The sequence below is a fragment of the Arachis stenosperma genome, chromosome 9 (genome assembly GCF_014773155.1).
Source record: "Arachis stenosperma cultivar V10309 chromosome 9, arast.V10309.gnm1.PFL2, whole genome shotgun sequence".
NCBI classification, from domain to species: Eukaryota; Viridiplantae; Streptophyta; class Magnoliopsida; order Fabales; family Fabaceae; genus Arachis; species Arachis stenosperma.
This window is the reverse complement of record NC_080385.1, coordinates 150,443,823-150,451,627: the sequence shown is the minus strand read 5'-3', so window position 1 is coordinate 150,451,627 and position 7,805 is coordinate 150,443,823. Positions and strand designations below refer to the sequence as shown.

Here is a 7,805-nt window from a genome sequence, read left to right as displayed (position 1 = left end):
TTTGCATCTGTCACTAATGCCCCGCCTGCTAGGAGTTTGAAGCACGTCACAGTCATTCAATCATTGAATCCTACTCAGAATACCACAGACAAGGTTAGACCTTCCGGATTCTCTTGAATGCCGCCATCAGTTCTTGCCTATACCACGAAGATTCCGGTTAAAGAATCCAAGAGATATTCACTAAGCCTCAGATGCTTGTAGAACAAGAATGGTTGTCAGTCACCTTGTTCATAGGTGAGAAAGGTGATGAGTGTCACGGATCATCACATTCATCAAGTTGAAGAACAAGTGATATCTTGGACAAAGAACAAGCGGAATTGAATAGAAGAACAATAGTAATTGCATTAATACTCGAGGTACAGCAGAGCTCCACACCTTAATCTATGGTGTGTAGAAACTCCACCGTTGAAAATACATAAGAACAGGGTCTAGGCATGGCCGAATGGCCAGCCTCCCAAATGATCTAAGATAGCATAAAACTCAAAGATAGCTACCAAGATATATCAAATACAATAGTAAAAGGTCCTACTTATAGAAAACTAGTAGCCTAAGGTGTACAAAGGTGAGTAAATGACATAAAAATCCACTTCCGGGCCCACTTGGTGTGTGCTTGGGCTGAGCAAATGAAGCATTTTCGTGTAGAGACTCTCCTTGGAGTTAAACGCCAGCTTTTATGCCAGTTTGGGCGTTTAACTCCCAATTAGGTGCCAGTTCCGGCGTTTAACGCTGGTTTTTCTTGAGGTGACTTTGAACGCCGGTTTGGGCCATTAAATCTTGGGCAAAGTATGGACTATCATATATTGCTGGAAAGCCCAGGATGTCTACTTTCCAACGCCGTTGAGAGCGCGCCAATTGGGCTTCTGTAGCTCCAGAAAATCAACTTCGAGTGCAGGGAGGTCAGAATCCAATAGCATCTGCAGTCCTTTTCAGTCTCTGGATCAGATTTTTGCTCAGGTCCCTCAATTTCAGCCAGAAAATACCTGAAATCACAGAAAAACACACAAACTCATAGTAAAGTCCAGAAAAGTGAATTTTAACTAAAAACTAATAAAATATACTAAAAACTAACTAGATCATACTAAAAACATACTAAAAACAATGCCAAAAAGTGTATAAATTATCCGCTCATCACAACACCAAACTTAAATTGTTGCTTGTCCCCAAGCAACTGAAGATCAAATAGGATAAAAAGAAGAGAATATGCAATGAACTCCAAAAACATCTATGAAGATCAGTATTAATTAGATGAGCGGGGCTTTTAGCTTTTTGCCTCTGAATAGTTTTGGCATCTCACTTTATCCTTTGGAATTCAGAATGATTGGCTTCTTTAGGAACTCAGAATCCAGATAGTGTTATTGATTCTCCTAGTTAAGTATGATGATTCTTGAACACAGCTACTTATTGAGTCTTGGCCGTGGCCCAAAGCACTCTGTCTTCCAGTAATACCACCGGATACATACATGCCACAGACACATAATTGGGTGAACCTTTTCAGATTGTGACTTAGCTTTGCTAAAGTCCCCAATTAGAGGTGTCCAGGGTTCTTAAGCACACTCTTATTGCCTTGGATCTCAACTTTATTTCTTTCTTTTTCTCCCTTTTCTTTTTTTCTTTTTTTTTCTTTTCGGTTTCTTCTTTTTTTTTTTTCGCTTGCTTCCTTCTTTTTTTGTATTCACTGCTTTTTCTTGCTTCAAGAATCATTTTTATGATTTTTCAGATCCTCAGTAACATGTCTCCTTTTTCATCATTCTTTCAAGAGCCAATATTCATGAATCACAAATTCAAAAGACATATGCACTATTCATGCATACATTCAGAGAACAAAAGTGTTGCCACCACATCAAAGTAATTAAACTGTTATAAAATTCAAAATTCATGCAATTCTTTTCTTTTTCAATTAAGAACAATTCTTAAGAAAGGTGATGGATTCATAGGACATTCATAACTTTAAGGCATAGACACTAAGACAATAATGATCATAAGACACAAACATGGATAAATATAAAGCATAATTTTCGAAAAACAAGGAAATGAAGAACAAGGAGATTAAAGAACGGGTCCACCTTAGTGATGGCGGCTCTTTCTTCCTCTTGAAGATCCTATGGAGTGCTTGAGCTCCTCAATGTCTCTTCCTTGTCTTTGTTGCTCCTCTCTCATGATCCTTTGGTCTTCTCTAATTTCATGGAGGAGAATGGAGTGCTCTTGGTGCTCCACCCTTAGTTGTCCCATGTTGGAACTCAATTCTCCTAGGGAGGTGTTTACTTGCTCCCAATAGTCTTGTGGAGGAAAGTACATCCCTTGAGGTATTTCAGGGATCTCATGATGAGAGGGGTCTCTTGTGTGCTCCATCCTTTTCTTGGTGATAGGCTTGTCCTCATCAATGGGGGTATCTCCTTCTATGTCAACTCCAACTGAATAACAGAGGTGACAAATGAGATGAGGAAAGGCTAGCCTTGCCAAGGTGGAAGACTTGTCCGCCACTTTATAGAGTTCTTGGGCTATAACCTCATGAACTTCCACTTCTTCTCCAATCATGATGCTATGAATCATGATGGCCCGGTCTAGAGTAACTTCGGACCGGTTGCTAGTGGGAATGATTGAGCGTTGGATGAACTCCAACCATTCTCTAGCCACGGGCTTGAGGTCATGCCTTCTCAATTGAACCGGCTTGCCTCTTGAATCTCTCTTCCATTGTGCGCCCTCTTCACATATGACTGTGAGGACTTGGTCCAACCTTTGATCAAAGTTGACCCTTCTAGTGTAAGGATGTTCATCTCCTTGCATCATGGGCAAGTTGAATGCTAACCTTACATTTTCCGGACTAAAATCCAAGTATTTCCCCGAACCATAGTAAGATAATTCTTTGGATCCGGGTTCATACTTTGGTCATGGTTCTTGGTGATCCATGCATTGGCATAGAACTCTTGAACCATCAAGATTCCGACTTGTTGAATGGGGTTGGTAAGCACTTCCCAACCTCTTCTTCGGATCTCATGGCGGATCTCCGGATATTCACCCTTTTTGAGTGAAAAGGGGACCTCGGGGATCACCTTCTTTAAGGCCACAACTTCATAGAAGTGGTCTTGATGCACCCTTGAGATGAATCTATCCATCTCCCATGACTCGGAGGTGGAAGCTTTTGCCTTCCCTTTCCTCTTTCTAGAGGTTTCTCCGGCCTTGGATGCCATAAATGGTTATGGAAAAACGAAAAAGCAACGCTTTTACCACACCAAACTTAAAGGTTTGCTCATCCTCGAGCAAAAGAAGGAAGAAGAGAGTAGAAGAAGAAGAAATGAGGAAGAAGGGAATGGCTTAGTGTATTCGGCCAAAGAGGGGGAGAAGTGTTTTTAAGGTTGTGTGAAAATGAAGGAGTGAAGAAGGGTTTATATAGGAGAGGGGGAAGATGGGTTCGGCCATTATGGGTGGGTTTGGGAGGGAAAGTGGTTTGAATTTGAAGGGTGAGGTTGGTGGGGTTTTATGAAGGATGGATGTGAGTGGTGAAGAGAAAGATGGGATTTGATAGGTAAAGGGGTTTTGGGGAAGAGGTAATGAGGTGATTGGTGAATGGAGGAAGAAAAGAGAGAGTGGTGGGGTTGGTGGGGATCCTGTGGGGTCCACAGATCCTGTGGTGTCAAGGAAAAGTCATCCCTGCACCAATTGGCACTCAAAATCACGTTTTGAGGCTTTTCTGGCGTTAAACGCCGGGCTGGTGCCCATTCCTGGCGTTTAACGCCAGGTTCTTGCCCTTTTCTGGCGTTTAACGCCAGTCTGGTGCCCCTTTTTGGCGTTAAACGCCCAGAATGGTGCCAGACTGGGCGTTAAACGCCCAACTGCTAGCCTCACTGGCGTTTAAACGCCAGTGAGTTCTTCCTCCAGGGTGTGCTATTTTTCTTCCTGTTTTTCATTCTGTTTTTGCTTTTTCAATGGATTTTGTGACTTCTTATGATCATCAACCTACAAAAAACATAAAATAACAAAGAGAACTAGATAAAATATAATTATTGGGTTGCCTCCCAACAAGCGCTTCTTTATTGTCAGTAGCTTGACAGAGGGCTCTCATGGAGCCTCACAGATACTCAGAGCAATGTTGGGACCTCCCAACACCAAACTTAGAGTTTGAATGTGGGGGTTCAACACCAAACTTAGAGTTTGGTTGTGGCCTCCCAACACCAAACTTAGAGTTTGACTGTGGGGGCTCTGTTTGTCTCTGATTAGAGAGAAGCTCTTCATGCTTCTTCTCCATGGTGACAGAGGGATATCCTTGAGCCTTAAACACAAAGGGTTCTTCATTCACTTGAATGATCAGTTCACCTCCATCAACATCAATCACAGCCTTTGCTGTGGCTAGGAAGGGTCTGCCAAGGATGATGGATTCATCCATGCACTTCCCAGTCTCTAGGACTATGAAATCAGTAGGGATGTAATGGTCTTCAACTTTTACCAAAACGTTCTCCACAAGTCCATGAGCTTGTTTTCTTGAGTTGTCTGCCATCTCTAGTGAGATCTTTGCAGCTTGTACCTCAAAGATCCTTAGCTTCTCCATTACAAAGAGAGGCATGAGGTTCACACTTGACCCTAAGTCACACAGGGCCTTCTTGAAGGTCATGGTGCCTATGGTACAAGGTATGGAAAACTTCCCAGGATCTTGTCTCTTTTGAGGTAATTTCTGCCTAGACAAGTCATCCAATTCTTTGGTGAGCAAAGGAGGTTCATTCTCCCAAGTCTCATTTCCAAATAACTTGTCATTTAGCTTCATGATTGCTCCAAGGTATTTAGTAACTTGCTCTTCAGTGACATACTCATCCTCTTCAGAGGAAGAATACTCATCAGAGCTCATGAAAGGCAGAAGTAAGTCCAATGGAATCTTCATGGTCTCATTTTGAGCCTCAGATTCCCATGGTTCCTCATTTGGGAACTCAGTGGAGGTCAGTGCACGCCTATTGAGGTCTTCCTCAGTGGCGTTCACTTCCTCTCTTTCCTCTCCAGATTCGGCCATGTTTATGGCTTTGCACTCTCCTTTTGGATTTTCTTCTGTATTGCTTGGAAGAGTACTTGGAGGGAGTTCAGTAATTTTCTTGCTCAGCTGTCCCACTTGTGCTTCCAAATTCCTAATGGAAGACCTTGTTTCAGTCATGAAACTTTGAGTGGTTTTGATTAGATCAGAGACCATGGTTGCTAAGTCAGAGGGGTTCTGCTTAGAGTTCTCTGTCTGTTGCTGAGAAGATGATGGAAAAGGCTTGCCATTGCTAAACCTGTTTCTTCCACCATTATTGTTATTGAAACCTTGTTGAGGTTTCTCTTGATTCTTCCATGAGAAATTTGGGTGATTTCTCCATGAAGAATTATAGGTGTTTCCATAGGGTTCCCCTAGGTAATTCACCTCTTCCATTGAAGGGTTCTCAGGATCATAGGCTTCTTCCTCAAATGAAGCATCCTTAGTACTACTTGGTGCATTTTGCATTCCAGACAGACTTTGAGAAATCAAATTGACTTGTTGAGTCAATATCTTGTTCTGAGCCAGTATGGCATTCAGAGCATCAATCTCAAGAACTCCTTTCTTCTGACTTGTCCCATTGTTCACAGGATTCCTTTCAGAAGTGTACATGAATTGGTTATTTGCAACCATTTCAATGAGCTCTTGAGCTTCTGTAGGCGTCTTCTTCAGATGAAGAGATCCTCCAGCAGAGCTATCCAAAGACATCTTGGATAGTTCAGAGAGACCATCATAGAAAATACCTATGATGCTCCATTCAGAAAGCATGTCAGATGGACATTTTCTGATTAATTGTTTGTATCTTTCCCAAGCTTCATAGAGGGATTCACCATCCTTCTGTCTGAAGGTTTGGACTTCCACTCTAAGCTTACTCCATTTTTGAGGTGGAAAGAACTTTGCCAAGAAGGCATTGACTAGCTTTTCCCAAGAGTCCAGTCTATCTTTAGGTTGTGAGTCCAACCATATTCTAGCTCTGTCTCTTACAGCAAAAGGGAATAGCATCAGTCTGTAGACCTCAGGGTCAACCCCATTAGTCTTGACTGTGTCACAGATTTGCAAGAACTCAGCTAAAAACTGATGAGGATCTTCCATTGGAAGTCCATAGAACTTGCAATTCTGTTGCATTAGAGAAACTAATTGAGGCTTAAGCTCAAAGTTGTTTGCTCCAATGGCAGGGATAGAGATGCTTCTCCCATAGAAATCGGGAGTAGGTGCAGTAAAGTCACCCAGCACCTTCCTTGCATTGTTGGCATTGTTGTTGTTTTCGGCTGCCATGGGTTCTTCTTCTTTGAAGAATTCGATCAGGTCCTCAACAGAGAGTTGTGCTTTAGCTTTTCTTAGCTTTCGCTTCAAGGTCCTCTCAGGTTCAGGGTTAGCTTCAACAAGAATGCCTTTGTCTCTGCTCCTGCTCATATGAAAGAGAAGAGAACAAGAAAATATGGAATCCTCTATGTCACAGTATAGAGATTCCTTGAGGTGTCAGAGGAAAAGAAAAATAGAAGAAGGGGGTAGAAGAATTCGAACTTGATTAGATAGAGTTCGAATTTGTGCATTAAGAAGGAGTAGTACTCCATAAATAGAAGGATGTGGGAGGAAGGAAGAGAATTTTCGAAAATTAATTAAAAAGATGTCAAAAACATTTTGAAAAATTGATTGATAATTTTCGAAAATTCAAAGTGGAAAAGAAATCAAGTGATTTTTGAAAAAGATTTTGAAATTAGAAGTTAAAAAGATTTGATTGAAAACTTATTTTGAAAAAGATGTGATTAAAAGGATATGATTGAAAAGATTTGATTTGAAAACAATTTTAAAAGTTATGTTTTGAAAACAATTTTTAAAAGATTTGATTTTGAAAATTAATGACTTGCCTAACAAGAAAAGATATGATTCAAACATTAAACCTTCCTCAACAGAAAAGGCAACATACTTGAAATGTTCAATCAAATCATTAATTGTTAGTAAGTATCTTTGAAAAAGGAAAGAAATTGATTTTAAAAACATTTGATTGAAAAGATATGATTTGAAAAAGATTTGATTTTGAAAAACTTTGAAAACTTGAAAAAAAATTGATTTGAAAACAAAATCTTCCCCCTAGCACCATCCTGGCGTTAAACGCCCAGAATGGTATACATTCTGGCGTTTAACGCCCAAAATGCACCCCTTTTGGGCGTTAAACGCCTAACCAGGTACCCTGGCTGGCGTTTAAGTGCCAGTCTGTCCTTCTTCACTGGGCGTTTTGAACGCCCAGCTTTTTCTGTATAATTCCTCTGCAGTATGTTCTGATTCTTCAATTCTTTGTATTATTGACTTGAAAATAAAAAATATTTTTGGATTTTTTTAATAATCAAAATGCAACAAGAATCAAATAATAATGCATGCAAGACACCAAACTTAGCAGTTTGTATACTACTGACACCATATGAGACACATAAACACTCAAGTCAAAAGAATTCAAAGATCAGAGTAAGAAACCATCAAGAATTACTTGAAGATCCTTAAGACACATGAATGAATGTATGCAATTGACACCAAACTTAAGATGAGACACTAGACTCAAGCAAGAAACATCAAATATTTTTGGTTTTTATGATTTTGTAAATTTTTTTGTGTTTTTCGAAAATTAAGTGGAAAAAGATATCAAAATTCTTAATGAGAATTCCAGGAATCAGTGCAATGCTAGTCTAAGACTCCGGTCCAGGAATTAGACATGGCTTCACAGCCAGCCAAGCTTTCAAAGAAAGCTTCGGTCCAAAACACTAGACATGGCCAAAGGCCAGCCAAGCCTTAGCAGATCACTGCTCCAAAAGCAAGA

General features: G+C 40.4%; 1 non-coding gene across 1 annotated transcript; it reads left to right on the top strand.

Annotated features, from left to right (window-relative positions):
* The first annotated feature begins 5,759 nt into the window (after positions 1-5,759).
* LOC130953765 (small nucleolar RNA R71) lies at positions 5,760-5,863 on the top strand. Its single transcript, XR_009075926.1, has one exon. It is a non-coding gene; the product is annotated as a small nucleolar RNA R71 (small nucleolar RNA).
* Positions 5,864-7,805: the final 1,942 nt, after the last annotated feature.